We start from the raw sequence: 17,340 nt of genomic DNA, 5'->3' as shown, positions 1-17,340 counted from the left end.
GATTCGAAGGGGCATATGCACTCTGATATTTATAGCTGCATATAACCAAACTATGGAGAGAGCCCATATGCCCATCAACTGATGAATGGATAAAGAAGATGTGGTATGTGTATGTATACACAATGGAATATTACTTAGCCATCAAAAATGAAATCTTGGGATCCCTGGGTGGTGCAGCGGTTTAGCGCCTGCCTTTGGCCCAGGGCGCGATCCTGGAGACCTGGGATCGAATCCCACGTCGGGCTCCCGGTGCATGGAGCCTGCTTCTCCCTCTGCCTATGTCTCTGCCTCTCTCTCTCTCTGTGTGACTATCATAAGTAAATAAAAATTTAAAAAAAGAAATAAATTCTAGAGAATAGCTCATCTATTAAAAACAAAAATGAAATTTTGCCATTTGTAATGACTTGGATGGAGCTGAAATGTATTATTGCTAAGCAAACTAAGCCAGAGAAAGACAAATACCATATGATTTTACTCATGTGGAATTTAAGAAAGAAAACAGATAAAAGGAGAGAGGGAAACAAACCATGGAGCCTTTTTTTATATATATATATATACCATGGAGCCTCTTAATGATAGAGAACAAATTGAGGATTGATGAGGGAAGTGGGTGGGGGATGGGCTAGATGGGAGATGGGTATTAAAGATGCACTTGTGGGATCCCTGGGTGGCTCAGTGGTTTGGAGCCTGCCTTCGGCCCAGGGAGTGATCCTGGGGTCCTGGGATCGAGTCCCACATCGAGCTCCCTGGGTGGAGCCTGCTTCTCCCTCTGCCTCTCTCTCTCTGTGTCTCTCATGAATAAATAAATAAAATCTTAAAAAAAAAATAAAGATGCACTTGTGATGAGCACTGGGTGTTGTATGTAAGCGATGAATCACTGAATTCTCTGAAACCAATATTGCACTGTAAATTAATTAAATTTTTATTATTTATATATTTTATTTATTCATGAGAGAGATATAGAGGCAAAGACATAGGTAGAGGGAGAAGCAATCTCCCCACAAGGAGCCCCATGTCGATCACACCCTGAGCTGAAGGCAGATGCTCAACCACTGAGCCACCCAGGTGTCCCTAACTAAAATTTTTAATTAAAAAAAATTTTTTTAAATAATGGTTTTTCTAATTTAAGAAACTTCTAATCTTGCACAGCACTAACCATTTGAGATGGAATATATGCTCTATAGGGGGCGTCAACAATTTTTTTTAATAAAGATTTTATTTATTCATGAGAGACACAGGCAGAGACATAGGCAGAGGGAGAAACAGGCTCCCTGTGGGGAGCCCGATGCAGGACTTGATCCCAGGACCCCAGGATCAAGCCCTGAGGTGAAAGTCCCACGCCAGCCCCTTGAGCCACCAAGGTGCCCCAACAATTTATTTTTGGAATTGAGAGGCTGGAAAAATCACTTTGGGCTAGGAGAGCTAGAGGACCTTATGGAAGAAGTAGCTTATTTAGTGGGCTTTCTAGAATGCAATTTTATCAGACAAGAGGAGAGAGATTGAAAAAACAGCAAGTACAAACACTTTTTAAGAGGCTGAAAAAGGAAATGCATTGCCAGAAATCTCATGTGCTCAGCATCCCTATTGCATTTCTTCGGTCAGTTCACTCTCTTATGGTCCAAGATGACTATTGCATGACTTCTCTTGTCCCTAAACCTCCAACGTTCCCTCCTATATTCCTCATTCTCAGCTGTTTAACTTACTTTACTGAGAAAATGGAAGCAATCAGAAGAGAAAAACTTCATTTCTCTCCACCAAATCTAGTATGACTCCTTATATTCCCATTCTTTTTGTGTGGTTAAACTAAATGAACCTTCCCTGCTACCTCAGATCAGCCTCTTGTGCATTGGATCTCACTTCTTTGCCTCGAGTATTTACAGTTATCCCTTTACATTTTGTTTTTGTTTTTTAAGATTTTATTTATTTTTAGAGACAGTGCATGTGTGTGAGCAGGGAGAGGGGCAGAGGGAGAAGGAGAGAGAATCTGAAGCAGAGTTCATGCTGAGCACACAGTCCAATGCAGGGCTTGATTTCACTACCTTGAGATCATGACCTGAGCCAAAACCAAGACTGGATGCCTAACAGACTGAGCCATCCAGGTGGCGCCCCATCCCTTTATATTCTTGCATCAGTTTCTCTCTGTTGAATCATTCTCACCAGCATATAAACCTGATGTTCTCTCACATCCTCAAGAAGACTTCCCTAGAACCTAAATTCTTTGATTCTCTCCTTTATAGCAAACATCTTTAATCTCCTTACCAGCTTTCTCTCTTGAACCCATCCCAATCAAGCCTTCATTCTCACCATTCCACTGAAATAATTCTTGTCATGTCATCAATGATTTCCACATGGCCAAATTCTTGGGATTAATTTGCAATCCTCATTTTATTTGACATATCACATTATTTGATGTGGTTGATCATTCCCTTCTTGGAACTATTTATCTGCTTTTTAGGACACCACACTCTCCTGGTTTTCCTTTTTCCACCCTGGCTACTCTTCAGTTTTATTTGTCTCTTCCACTGGCTGTCCACTTGATGGGGACACTTACTGTGTTTTCCTTTGTAACCCTAGCGGTGCCTAGACATTCCATTGTTGAATGGATGAATCTGAATGTTTACTAATATGGGATATATAAGGCTAGAAAAGTGGGACAGGGTGATATTATTGAGGGCTTTGAAAGCCAAAGTTTTGAACTTATCTTTTCTAGGCAGCTGGAATCCACTGAGCACTAGAGTACTGTGATATATGTTCTGATTTAGGTTCAATATTCTAATTGTGGGTTTTAGAATGGATTGAGGGAGAGGATTGGAAGCAGAAAAATTAGGAGGTACTACAATATGATAGGCAAGAATTACAGTGATCTGTGCTTAGGTGATGGTAGTAGAAATGGAAAGGATGACACACAGAGATACTGGAGGCAGAGTCTAATAGTGCTTAGTGACTAAGAGAATGACAGAACAGTGTCATTACATAATGTAGGCATCTATATTACACAATATGAACAGGTAGAACACCTTCCAGACTCCTGTGGACTGCCCTCATGAACCACTAAACTCACCAGTAAGGGGAAGGGTCTGTTCAGCTTAGAGGCAAGGAGTCAGCATATCTTTAGGATATCTTGGAGGTCCTGTCCTCAGGGAATCTGAATTCACTTAGGACTTCTGATCCCGAGTATTGTTGAGTCAGAGTAACCTCTGAATTTGTGTACACACCCTATCAAGAATGGTTCCTGTTCTTTTTCTTTTTTTTATTTAAGATTTATTTATTTATTCATGAGAGACATAGGCAGAGGGAGAAGCAGGCTCCCTGCGGGGAGTCTGATGTAGGACTGGATCCCAGGACCCCAGGATCATGACCTGAGCCAAAGGCACATGCTCAACTACTGAGCCACCCAGGCACCCCAAGAATGGTTCTTGTTCTTAGGATAACTATTTTGGCCACAGTCCTGACCCTCAAAAGAAAGGCATTGTTGACATCCTGACTGTGCCAATCTTTTTTTTAGGCATGTATTAAATCCTTTGAAACTTCCCCAATCTGTGAGCACATTTCCTCCTCAAAATGTGCCTTTGTTTCAGGGAATTCATTTACATCATTTCTTTTAAAATAGAAAAAAAAAAAAAACTAGGTCTCAGCTTAGGAACTAAGATGTATTCTTTTGTTTGTTTGAGAGAGGGGGTATGAGTTGGGGATGAGGAGCAGAGGGAAAGAGAGAGATCTTAATAAATAAAATCTTTTAAAAAATGGGATACATAGGTGACTCAGTCGAGTTTGGACTCTTTCAGCTAGGTCATGATCTCAGGATTGTGGGGTGAAGCCCCACATGGGGCTCTGTGCTTGGCTCAGATTCTAGTACTCTCTTTCCTCTTCTTCTGCCTCTCCTCTCCCCCTGCTCTCTCTTTAAATTAAAAAAGATAAAAAAATTAAATCTTTAAAGATTTATTTATTTGAGGGAGATTTACGTATTAGAGGGGGAGAGGGGGGATCCCTGGGTGGCGCAGTGGTTTGGCGCCTGCCTTTGGCCCAGGGCGCGATCCTGGAGACTCCGGATCGAATCCCACGTGGGGCTCCCGGTGCATGGAGCCTGTTTCTCCCTCTGCCTGTGTCTCTGCCTCTCTCTCTCTCTCACTGTGTGCCTATCATAAATAAATAAAATAAAATAAAATTTTTTTTTTAAAAATTAAAAAAAAAAGAGGGGGAGAGGGGCAGAGGGAGAGAGAGATCTTCAGCACTCTGCTGAGCATAGGGTTCCATGCGAGTCTGGACCCCACAACCCTGAGATCGTGACTGAGCTGAAATCAAGAGTCCAGTGCTCAACCGAGCCACTCAGGTGCCCTGGAACTGAGATGTTTTCCTATTTTTTTTTAGATTTTATTATGTGTGTATTCATTCATAAGAGACAACAGAGAGATATAGCTTTGTTCTCCACTCTTTTGGGGCCTGAAATTTGGTATACTTAATATTTCATGTTGCCTTTCCCCTTCTGTAATGAAAAAACTTGCTCCTATTGCCTCTCTTAATTATTAATTAATTATTCATCCCTTTTATTCCTCATCCTGGGAAAACAGTATTTTTTTTTAAGACTTTATTTATTTATTTATTATTTGAGAGGGAAAGAGTAAGAGAGCACAAGCTGAGGGGGAGGATGAGAGGGAGAAGCAGGCTCCCCACTGAACATGGAGCCTATTGAGGGGCTTCATCCCAGGATCTTGGGATCATGACTTGAGCTAAAGGCAGAGGGTTAACCAAGAGAACCCCCCAGGCATTACCTTGGGTTTCTGTTGTTGTTGTTGTTGTTGCTGTTGTTTGGTTTGGTTTTTGTTTCATTTCATTTTTTAAAATATTTTTTAGGTCCTGTATATAACTTGAATTTTGGGAGGCTCTCTACTCTGCTAATAGAAATTTCCAGAATTAGTGGAACACCTGTCTTCTTCCACTAAAGTAAAGCTGATCTTTTGCTTTTAAACTCTATGTCCTCTTTATGCCATACTCTTTCCTTTTTTACACATTTCAAATTTTATTTACTTCAATAAATTAACAATGCCAAAACTGATTTCCTGAAGATATGAAAATTGAGATTTATATTATTAGGGAAAGAACTGCTAAGGAAGGACTGCTAAAATTAGGTACAAGAGCAGTTAATGTCCTGTAGGGGAATAAATTATAACTTTGGGATTATCTTTTTTAAAATTATTTATTTATTTTCAGAGAGAGCATAAGCAGGAGGGGCAGAGAGGGAAGGAAAAATAATCTCAAGCAGACTCTGAGCTGAGCATGGAGCCTACTGCAGGGTTCAATCCCAGGACCCCGAGATCATGACCTGAGTCGAAACAGAGCTGGACACTCAACCAACTGCACCACCCAGATGCCCCTAGGGTTATCTTCTTTAGTAGACTAGAAAAAAAATCTTTGCACTGGGCAGCCCGGGTGGTTCAGTGGCTTAGCGCTGCCTAAAGGCCCAGGGCATGATCCTGGAGACCCGGAATCGAGTCCCATGTTGGGCTTCCAGCATAGAGCTTCTCCCTCTGCCTGTGTCTCTGCCTCTCTGTGTGTGTCTCATGAGTAAATAAATAAAATCTTTAATAAAAAAAATCATTACACTAATTACCCTCTAACTTTTGAAGGTTGTAAAAATTTTGGGTGCTAATCAAAATTATATTCTGCTAGATAAGTTGGTGACCCTCATGCGGATTTACTTAAAAATGCTCTAGCACGATATTAAAAGGTAACATAGTCATTTTTTGTCCTTATTTCTAAGCTGTGCATAATTTTTCCTAAACAGTCACCCCATGACCATATTCTGTAATAGTTACTCTTGCTTATACACTAAAATGGTTTATCTCCTGTTTTTGTATCAAAATCATTAATTGAACTTCTTGCATAGTTGACCATTTCCTACACTTCTTACTGCATATCATACTCTTTCACACAGTGCCTCCAGCATCAGTATTTTCCTACCCTTCCATCACAACGCTAATTGTTATCTTTGCCTACAGAATCATAATTTCAGACCCTAGTCCTCACAGGTGAAACTAGCATACAACTAGGGTTCTGTAGCCTCTCAGAACGTGTGACAAACATTGCTAGTTGTCTTATCCAGTGTCCATTCTTCTTCCTTTCTGAGGAACCCAAAGTTGACATGGTTGTTCCATTTTGATTAGGAACTTTTCTTTCTTCTAATATGTTCTGGTATTCTCATAAGTGCTTTTTTTTTACTTCATGGTCCAAGACTGCTAGCTTCATTTATGTTACCTGCATTCCAACCAGCAGGAAGGAGAAAAGAGAAGACAAAGGGTATCTAGCTCCCTTTAATGGCACTTCCCATAAGTTGCATACTATTTTTGCTATTATCATGTTAGCCAGAAATTAGTCATGGGAGGCTATGAAGTATAGTCTTTGTTCTGAGTGTCTGTGTGCCCCGCTAAAAATTGGGGATTCTGTTATTACAGAAGAAAGGAAGCACAGTTAGCAGATTCTACTATTATGTGCAAAACTATGTGGAGAAAATTATAAAACTCTACTGAAATACATTTTAAAAACCCAAATAGAAAAAAAATAAAAACCCAAAGAGACATAAATCATGTTCACATGTAGATGGACTCATAACTGTGAAAATCAGTTCTCCTTCAAACTGATATACATATTGAATGCAGTTCCAAATAAGGAGTAGGGTAAGTTGATTCTGAAACTTATACAGAAGACCAAAGGACCAAGATTTGCCAAGACACTCTTGAAAGAGAGAAAAAAAAAAAGAACAACAATAAGGGGAGTAGCCATGCTGGACATCATGACTTATAAGTCTATAGAGAAAAAAAGATGGGACACCTGGGTGGCTCCATGGTTGAACACCTACCTTCAGCTCAGGGCATGATCCTGGAGACCTGGGATCGAGTCCCTGCATGGAGCCTGCTTCTCCCTCTGCCTGTGTCTTTGCCTCTCTCTGCGTGTCTCTCATGAATAAATATTTTTAAAAAGAAAAAAAAAAGACAGTGGTATTAGCAGGGAAAGACCAGCAGATTAATATGACAGAGTAGAGAGCCCACAGGTAGACTTATATGTATTATGGGAACTTGATGACAGAAGCAACATTGCAGGTCAGTAGGGAAAAGAAGGATTGCTCAATATATGGAGCTAGAATACTGGATATTTATATGGAAAACAATAAAGCTGGATCTCTGACTCATACCATATATTATATAAACAAATATTCAGGTGGATTGAAACTGAAAACATTATATATAGGAGAATATTTTATGAACTCAGTGTAGGAAAAGAGTTATTAAGCAATATAAAAAGCAGTAACTATAGAAGAAAAAATTCACAAATACAATGGTATTAAAATAAAAACATATTTAGTGCCAAAAGACTTATGAGCAAAATATACAAGCACCCAGAGGAGGGTGCCATGGGGGGAAGTGATTTTGAGGTAGGTTTTGAACTGTGTGTGAGTGTTCACTGGGAGTACATGGGGCAAAACCTTGTAAGCAGAGAAGAACCTAGGCAAAGGCACAGAGCCAAAACAGTGTGGTGTATTTAAAGGACTACCATAGTGAAATATAGAGTGGGGCTGCATGACAACACAGCCTTACAAATCATACCAACCCAGCTCTGCCAATTACCACTTCAGTGACCTTGGGCAATTATTTGGTTTCTTTTTTGTTTATTTTTTTCAAGATTTATTTACGTTAGGAACGCCTAAGTGGCTCAGCAGTTGAGCATCTGCCTTTAGCTCAGGTTGTGATCCTGGAGTCCTGGTATCGAGTCCCACATTGGGCTCCCTGCATGGAGCCTGCTTCTCCCTCTGCGTACATCTCTGACTCTCTCTCTCTCTGTGTCTCTCATGAATAAATAAATAAAATCTTAAAAAAAAAAAAAGATTTACTTTAGAGCACACGCACATGCACGAGTGAGGGGAGGGGCAGAGAGAGTTGGAGAGAATTTCAAGCAGTCTCCCTGCTAAGCACAGAACTCAATGTGGAACTTGATCCTACGACCCTGAGATAATGACCTGAGCCAGAACCAAGAGTCAGACACTCAACCCGACTGAGCCAACCAGGCACCCCTAGTTTGTTTGTTTCCTTTTTTTTTTTTTTTAAACAAATTGAAGTATAGTTGATTAGTTTCTGGTGTGCAACATAGTGATTTAACAATCATACATTACAAAATAATCACCATGATAAATGTAGTTACTATCACCATACAAAGTTATTATAGTATTATATTCTTTATGCTGTACTTAAAAAAAAGATTTTATTTATTTATTCACAAGAGACACACACACACAGACAGAGAGAGAGAGAAGCAGGCTCCATGCAGGGAGCCCAATGTGGGACTTGATCCCGGGTCTCCAGAATCAGGTCCTGGGCTGAAGGCGGTGCTAAACTGCTGAGCCACCCGGGCTGCCATATGCTGTACTTTTTAACTCTGTGACTTATTTATTTCATAATTGGAAGTTTGCACTTCTTAATCCTCTTCATCTGTTTTGCCCATCTCCTACTCCCCTCCTCTCTGGCAACCTCCAATTTGTTCTCTATGAGTCTGTTTCTGTGTTTCATTTGTTTTTTAGATTCTACATAAAAGTGAAATCATGTGTTATTTCTTTTTCTTGGTCTGATTTTTTTCACTTAATACCTTCTAGGCCTATCCCTGTTGTCACAAATAACAAGGTTCATCTTTATTTATGGCTGAGTGATATTCCATTATGTACATAATACCACAATTTCTTTATTCATTCATCCATTGATGGACACTTAGGTTGTTTCCATATCTTAGCTATTGTAAATAATGCTGCAATGAACACAGGGGTACATATATCTTTTGAATTAGTGTTTTTGTTTTCTTCAGTAAGTACTCAGAAGTGACAGTACTGGGTTGTATGGCATTTCTACTTTTAATTTTTTAAAAGTTTTAATTTATTTATTTGAGAGAGTGAGTGGCCGAGAGAGAGAGAGAGAGAGAGAGAGAGAGAGCAGAAGCAGGGGGAGAGGGAGAAGCAGACTCCCCACTGAGCGGGGAGCCTGATGCGGGGCTTAATCTCAGGACCCTGGGATCAGGACTGGAGCCGAAGGCAGATGCTTAACTGACTGAGACACCCTTCTACTTTTAATTTTTTGAAGAACTTCTACAGAGTTTTTCATAGTTGTTGCACCATTTTACATTCCCTCCAACAGTGTACAAACGTTCCCTTTTCTCCATATCCTCACTGACACTTATTTCATGTCTTTTTGTTAGTTTTAGAATTTATGATAGAAATCTTCACTATTTCCTGTCTTTGATATTAGTCCTTCTAACAATTGTGAGGTTATATCTTATTGTATTTTTAACTTCCATTTCTCTTATGATTAATGACGTTGAGCATCTTTTCATGTGCCTGTTGACCATCTGTATGTCTTCTTTGAAAGAATGCCTATTTAGGTCCTTTGCCCATTTTTAAATTGGATTATGTGGGGTTTTTTTTAGTATTGAGTTGAATGAGTTCTTTATAAATTTTATTATTTATAAATAAAATATAAATTTATATTTATAAATTATATTTATAAATTTATAAATTTATTATTTATAATATTAACTCCTTATCAGAGCATTTGCAAGTATCTTCTCCCATTCAGTAGGTTGCATTCTCATTTTGTTGATGGTTTCCTTCATTGTGCAAATGTTTTTTACTTTTCTAGTTGTTCATTTTTGCTTTTGTTTCTCTTGTCTGGGGAAAGATATCCAGAAAAATACTGCTAAGGCCAATGTCCCAATAACTTACTATGTTTCTTTAGAGTTTGATGGTTTTAGGTCTTACATTTAGGTCTTTAGCCCATTAGAGTTTATTTTGTGTATGGTGTAAGAAAGCAGTCCAGTTTCATTCTGTTGCATGTAGCTGTCTGGTTTTCCCAACATCATTTATTGAAAAGAGTGCCTTTTCCCCATTGTATATTCATGCTTCCTTTGCTATAAATTTATTGACCATATTAATTGTGTGCAGGTTTATTTCTGCGTTCTTTATTCTGTTCTTTTGATATCTGTGTCTATTTTTGTATCAGTTACCATAATGTTTTACTATATTTTGTAGTATAGTTTGAAGTCTGGGATTATGATACCTCCAGTTTTGTTCTTATCCAGGATTGCTTTGGCTATTTGGGGTCTTTTGTGGTTCCACACAAATTCTGGTATTTTTTGTTCTAGTTCTGTGAAAAATGCTGTTCATATCTTTAAAAAAAATTAAAGCAATCTCTATAACCATTATAGGGCTTGAACTCATAAACCTGAGATCAAGAGTCTTTTATGCTCCACTGACTGCCCCTAACTAAAATGCTGTTGGTATTTTGTTAAGGATTGCGTGCAACTGCAGATTGCCTTGAGTAGTATGGACGTTTTAACAATATTAATTCTTCCTATTTATGAACATGGAATTCTTTCCATTTGTTTGTGTCGTCTTCAGTTTATTTCTTCAGTATCTTATAGTTTTCAGAGTACAGGTCTTTTGCCTCTGAGGTTAAATTTATTCCTAAGTATTTTATTCTTTTTGATGCAATTGTACATGGAATTGTTTCCTTAATTTCTTTCTGCTAGTTTTTTTTTTTAAGATTTTATTTATTTATATATTCATGAGAGACACAGAGAGGCAGAGAGATAGGCAGAGGGTGAAGCAGGCTCCCTATGGGGAGCCTGATGCGGGACACAATTCCTGAGCCAAAGGCAGATGCTCAACTACTGAGCCACCCAGGCGCCCCTCTGCTAGTTCATTAGTGTTTAGAAACACAACAAATTTCAGTATATTAACTTTGTATGCTGCAACTTAAGTGGATTCATGTATTAGTTATAATAGATTTTTGTTAAGTCTTTAAGGTATCACATCATCTGCAAATAGTCATAATCTCTTTTCTTCCTTATCAGATTGGATGCCTTTTCTTGTCTGATTGCTGCAGCTAGCACTTCCAGTACTATGTTGAATAAAAGTGGTGAGAGTGAACATCCTTGTCTTATTCCTGAGCTTAGAGGAAAAGCTTTCAGCCTTTTACCATTGTGATGTTAGCTGTGGGTTTATCATATGTGAAGTTTATTATGTTGAGGTTTGTTTCCTCTAAACCATTTTGTTGAGAGTTTTTATTATGATTGGATGTTGAATTTTGTCAAATACTTTTTTCTGCATCTATATTGATGATCATGTGATTTTTATCCTTTGTTAATGTGGTGTATCGTGTTGATTGATTTGTAGATCTTGAACCATCCTTGCGTCCTTAGAATAAATCCCACTTGATTGTGAGGAAGTATCCCTTTAATTAATTTTTGAATTCAGTCTGTTAATATTTTGTTGAAGATTTTTGCATCTCTGTTCATCAGGGATATTGGCCTGTAGTTTTCTTTTTTGTAGTGTCTTTGGTCTGGTATTAGAATAATGCAGGCCTCACAGAGTGAATTTGGAAACATTCCTTCCTCTTTTATTTTTTGGAATAGTATGAGGAGGGTAGGTATTAACTCTTTTTTATATTTTTGGTAGAATACACCTGTGAAGCCATCTGGTCTTGGACTTTTGTTTCTTGGGAATTTTTTGTATTATACATTCAATTTCTTTACTAGTAATTGGTCTGTTCAGATTTTCTATTTCTTTTTGAGTCCATATTCAAAGGTGTATATTTCTAGGAATTTAGTTGTTTCTTTTAGGTTGTCTAATTTGTTGGTGTATAATTGTTCATATTAGTCACAGTAGTCTGTGGTATCACTTATAACTTCTCTTTTATTTGTTTTTTTTTTTTTTAATTTTTATTTATTTATGATAGTCACAGAGAGAGAGAGAGAGAGGCAGAGACATAGGCAGAGGGAGAAGCAGGCTCCATGCACCGGGAGCCTGATGTGGGATTCGATCCTGGGTCTCCAGGATCGCGCCCTGGGCCAAAGGCAAGCGCCAAACCACTGCGCCACCCAGGGATCCCCTTCTCTTTTATTTGAATCCTCTTTCTTTTTTTCTTAATGAGTCTGACTAAAGGCTTACCAATTTTGTTTATCTTTTCTAAGAATTAGCTCTTAGTTTCATTGATCTTTTCTATTGTTTTCAAGTCTCTATGTTATTTATTTCTATTCTAATCTTTATTATTTCCTTCCTTCCTGGGAATTGGTATTTTCTCAAAAATGAACAAAGTGAGCCAGTCACTTTAAGGAAATCAAACAGTATTTGCTGCCAATGATAAAATTTGAGATTTCAGCAAAACCTTTAATTTTGGAAAACTTATATCTACTATAGTGTGCTTGACAGCTTCCCAGCACTTAAAGATTTGCTGATGGGATTGATTGTGATTTTAATGAATGAGTTTTTAAAATTTTTTACTTACTTTTTTTTTTTTTTTTTTTAGTAATTTATACACCTAGCAAGAGGCTTGAATTCATGACCCTGGGATCAAGAGTTGCAAGCTCCTCTGACTGAACTGGCCTGATGCCCCCTTAATGAACTTTTTAAAAAATTGGATAATGAAATGTGTCAACATTTGAAATATCTGCATGACTGAGTGAACCACTATTTTCCAAATGACTAAAATGCATGCTGTTTTAAAGTAATGCTTGGGTAAAAGATTCATTCAAATTGCAAGATAGACCAATGGGTTTTACCTAACAATACAGAAAGTTCACTGATATGGTTTCATTTTTTTTTTTTTAAGATTTTATTTATTCATGAGAGACAGAGAGAAAGAGAGGCAGAGACATAGGTAGAGGGAGGAGCAGGCTCCACGCAGGGAGCCTGATGCAGGACTCGATCCCAGGACTCCAGGACCATGCCCTAGGCTGAAGGCAGGCACTAAACCGCTGAGCCACCCAGGGATCCCCACTGATATGGTTTCAAATACAACATTACAATTCACTTTGGAGAAACTACCACTATGTTTTGGTGTATTATCAAAGAAGAATATCCAAAATTATTTGGAAAGGGTATTAAAATTCCTCTTCCTTCTTCTAGTTACTGATCTGTATGAGGACATATTTCCTCCAAAGACTTCAGTCAAAATGTATCAGGGGTGCCTGGATGACTCAGTCAGTTAAGCATCTGCCTTTGGCTCAGGTCATGATCCCAGGATCCTGGGATCGAGCTCCACATCAGGCTCTCTGCTCTCCTCCTTGTGCTTGCACACGCTCTTTCTCTCTATCAAATAAATAAATAAAATCTTTAAAAAATATCAAAACATTAAATGCGTAGATAAGAAAATGATGTTTTTAATTAAATTAGATATTAAGAGATTTGCAAAAAATATAAAAAGATACTTTTCTTGAAAATATGTCATTTATATTAACCTAAAATTGGTTTATTATTATATTAGGTTTATTACTGTTGTTTTAAAGTGAGTTACTATTTTAGAGGCACCTGGCTGGCTCAGCCAGTACAGCATGCAACTCCTGATCTTGGGGTTGTAAGTTTGAGCACCACGTTGGGTATAGAGATTACTTAAAAATAAACAAATCTTTAAAAAAATGAATTATTATTTTTATTTATATTTATTTTTATTTTTTAAAGTTTTCCATTCTTAGTAATTTTTTAAAAGATTTTTATTTATTTATTCTTGAGAGACATAAAGAGAGAGGCAGGGACACAGGCAGAGGGAGAAGCAGGCTCCATGCAGGAAGCCCAATGCGGGACTGGATCCTGGGTCTCCAGGATCCCACCCTGGGCTGAAGGCGGTGCTAAACTGTTAAGCCACCGGGGCTGCCTGAATTACTATTTTTATATGTTAAATTTCTAGATCTTAATTTTACCTTTTAAAATCTGTCTTGTCATTTTTATAGTGTTTTATCCTTTAGTCATACTTATATTTCCTTTAAATATATTAAACATACCTATTTATATGCTGTATTACAATTCCAATATCCAAAGTCTCTGTTGCCTTGTGTTTTAGGATTTTTATTTGAGAATTCATATTCAAAGAAACTTTGGGGAATTTTTGAAGTCTGGATTGAAGGTGCCTTTCTTCAGAGAGGATTTGTGTTTCTTTTCTTTCTTTTTTTCTAAAAAAGGTTTTAGTTATTGATTCATGACAAAGAGAGAGAGAGAGAGAGAGAGAGAGGCAGACACAGGCAGAGGGAGAAGCAAGCTCCACACAAAGAGCCCAATGTGGACTTGATCCTGGGACCCTGAGATCATGCCCTGAGCTGAAGGCAGACGCTCAACCGCTGAGCCACCCAGGCATTCCTCTTTTTTTTTTTTTTTTTTTTTAAAGTAGCTCCATGCTGGGTGTGGAGCCCAATGTGGGGCTTGAACTCACAACCTTGAGATCAAGCCTGAGCTGAGATTAAGAGTTGGACACTTACCTGACTGAGCTATCCAGGTGTCCCTGTGTTTGTTTCTTTCAAATGCCTGGGAATAGTATCCAACTTGTAAATTACTTTAAAATAAAATCTGAGCTTTAAGGATTTCTGTTAATTTAGGTAATGTGAATTTAGCCTATAAACCCCTGGGAGGACTAACTTGTGATTTTTTTTTTTTTTTAATTATTTATTTATGATAGTCATACAGAGAGAGAGAGAGAGAGGCAGAGACACAGGCAGAGGGAGAAGCAGGCTCCATGCACCGGGAGCCTGACGTGGGATTCAATCCCAGGTCTCCAGGATCGCGCCCTGGGCCAAAGGCAGGTGCCAAACCGCTGCGCCACCCAGGGATCCCTAACTTGTGATTTCTAAGGAGAGATCTTTTCCCCTTTATTCTGAGCTATGACTGAGATCAGGACATTTCTTTTCCATCTCTCTTCTCAGGGTGGGTATTTTCTGGTTTACCTTTTCACTGAGAGTGAAGTCTGCAGAAGTCCTAGCCTCATTCAGGGGCATTCCAATCCAACTGTTCTTTTTGTACAAGCCCTAGGCTTTGTCTGCTGTCCTTGAAAAACGATTAAGATGGAAGCTCTGTCTCTGAGGGTTAGCAGATGTCTGTAGAACAGCCACCAATTTCAGCCTTATGTTTTTGGATTAATGCTTTTACTTTTTATATTTGAGCTAGTGTTTTTAGGTGTTTTGTTATGGAATAGTTCTCAGGCTATCTGGTCTGTTATACTGCTAGAATGGAAGTCTGATTCTTTGTTGCATGATTCCCCCACACCCTCCTGCCTCCTCCACTACAAATTCCATAAGAGCAGAAGCTAGGTCCGTCTTGCCATAGCTATTTTCTTTTTAAAGATTTTATTTATGGGATCCCTGGGTGGTGCAGCGGTTTAGCGCCTGCCTTTGGCCCAGGGCACGATCCTGGAGACCCAGGATCGAATCCCACGTCAGGCTCCCGGTGCATGGAGCCTGCTTCTCCCTCTTCCTATGCCTCTGCCTCTCTCTCTCTCTCTCTCTCTGTGACTATCATAAATAAATAAAAATTTAAAAAAAAGACTTGCAGTTGTAAAAAAAAAAAAACAAGATTTTATTTATTTATTCATGAGAGACAGAGAGAGAGAGAGAGAGGCAGAGACACAGGGAGAAGCAGGCTCCATGCAGGAAGCCCGATGCGGGACTCGATCCCAGGTCTCCAGGATCATGTCCCAGGCCAAAGGTGGCGCTAAACCACTGGGTCACCGGGGCTGCCCCTTCATTGCTATTTTCTGTATGAAAGTGGAAAGAAAGTTAGGAGTTCCCTGAAAGGCAAGAGAGGAAAAAAATTCAGGTAAGGATGGAAAATAGGCCATTGTACTTAGCAATTAGGTCATTTTGAGAATAGATTTTGTAAATTTTTTTTAAAAAATTTTGTTTATTTGACAGAGAAAGTGAGAGGTGCATTCACAAGCAGGGGGAGTGGCAGGCAGAGGCAGAGGGAGAAGCAGGCTCCCACTGAACAAGGATCCCTAGGTGGGGCTTGATCCCAGGACTCTAGGATCATGACCTGAGCCAAAAGCAGACACCTAACTGACTGAGCCACCCAGGTGTCCCAGATTTTGTAAATTAATGAGGGCAAAAGCTGAATTTCACTGAGTAAAAGAGTAAAAAGTAGTTAAACATTTATTTTTCAAGAAATTTTGGAGTGATGAGAAAGCAGAGGGTGGTTGGGTTGAAGAAAGAATTTTTTTTAGAATGAGAGATTCAAACATTTGTAGGTTAGGGAGAATGATCTGGTATGAGAGAAATTATAAAGGAGAGAAGCGGGGCACCTGGGTAGCTTAGTCAGTTAAGCATCTGACTATTGATTTTGGCTCAGATCATGATCTCAGCGCTGTGAAATTGAGCCTATGCAGAGCCCTGATGGGGCTCTGCACTCATTGGGGAGTCTGCTTGGGATTTTCTCCCTTTTCCTCTGTCCCTCCCTGTCTCAAGTAAATTTATTTGAGAGCGCACACATGCATGAGCACAAGCATGAGGAAAGAAGAGGGAGAAGCAAATTTCCCACTAAGCAGGAAGCCTGATGCATAGGATCATGACCTGAGCTAGGGTCAGATGCTTAACTGACTGAGCCACCCAGGAGCCCCTAAATAAATAAATCTTTAAAAAGAGAGAGAAGAGAGAAGGGACGATTGATAGGCACAGTATTCCAGAAGATACTGATAGGAGGGCAAAATTAATGCCTCTATAAGGAGTTTCTCTACTTAACTAGGCAAGAAGATACAGATGAGGCGCCCCATTCCTTTTGAGGTGTAATACAAGGTAGTCTATAAAAGGCAGAGGCTAGGACTAGAGTGGGGTACTTGAGAACAGCTGTGGAAGATTCACAAGGAACCTAGCTTCCCATGCAGACTGCCAAGTTAAGGCTGGAAATCGCACATGAGTACTAATTCTGACTCTCATAAATGCTATCCCAAAAAGTAGCAGGCAAACCACAAGTATAGAAAACCCACTTGTATCCCCAATACCTAGAAGAACTCTTGGCACATCAATAGGCAGTTAATAAATTTCTTGAATAAACAAACACAAAGATTAGATTAATTAGAACTGGGGTGTGGTGAGGTAGTTGGGACCAAAGAACAAAAGACAAAGGTAATTGAGGGTGTGTTAAAAGTGTTTTGAAATATATCATTGTCCATGGAGCCTAAGATGGACAGGGTAAGAAGTGAAGCCACAAAGGATCTGACAGACCAGAACTGTAGTTAGTATAAACTAAGTGCTACAAAATTGAAGAATGAATGAAATTTTCTAAGATTTTTTTAAAGGTTATATTTATTTGAGAGAGAGAGTGAGAGCACAGAGTAGAGAAGCAGAGGGAGAATGAGAGGGAGAAGCAGACTCCCCACTGAGAAGGGAGCCTGACACAGGGCTTAATCCCAGGACCCTGGGATCATGACTCACACCGAAGGCATATGCTTAACTGACTGGTCCACCCAGGAGCCCCCATTTTCTAAGTTTTTAGAAAATCTATAGGTTCTGAAATGGAATTAGTAGATCCTTAGAGAAGCCTGACCCAGATGA

This window comes from Vulpes lagopus, chromosome 5 (assembly GCF_018345385.1).
Source record: "Vulpes lagopus strain Blue_001 chromosome 5, ASM1834538v1, whole genome shotgun sequence".
Taxonomy (NCBI): domain Eukaryota; kingdom Metazoa; phylum Chordata; class Mammalia; order Carnivora; family Canidae; genus Vulpes; species Vulpes lagopus.
The sequence above is the reverse complement of the archived record's forward strand: the minus strand, read 5'-3'. Positions refer to the sequence as shown.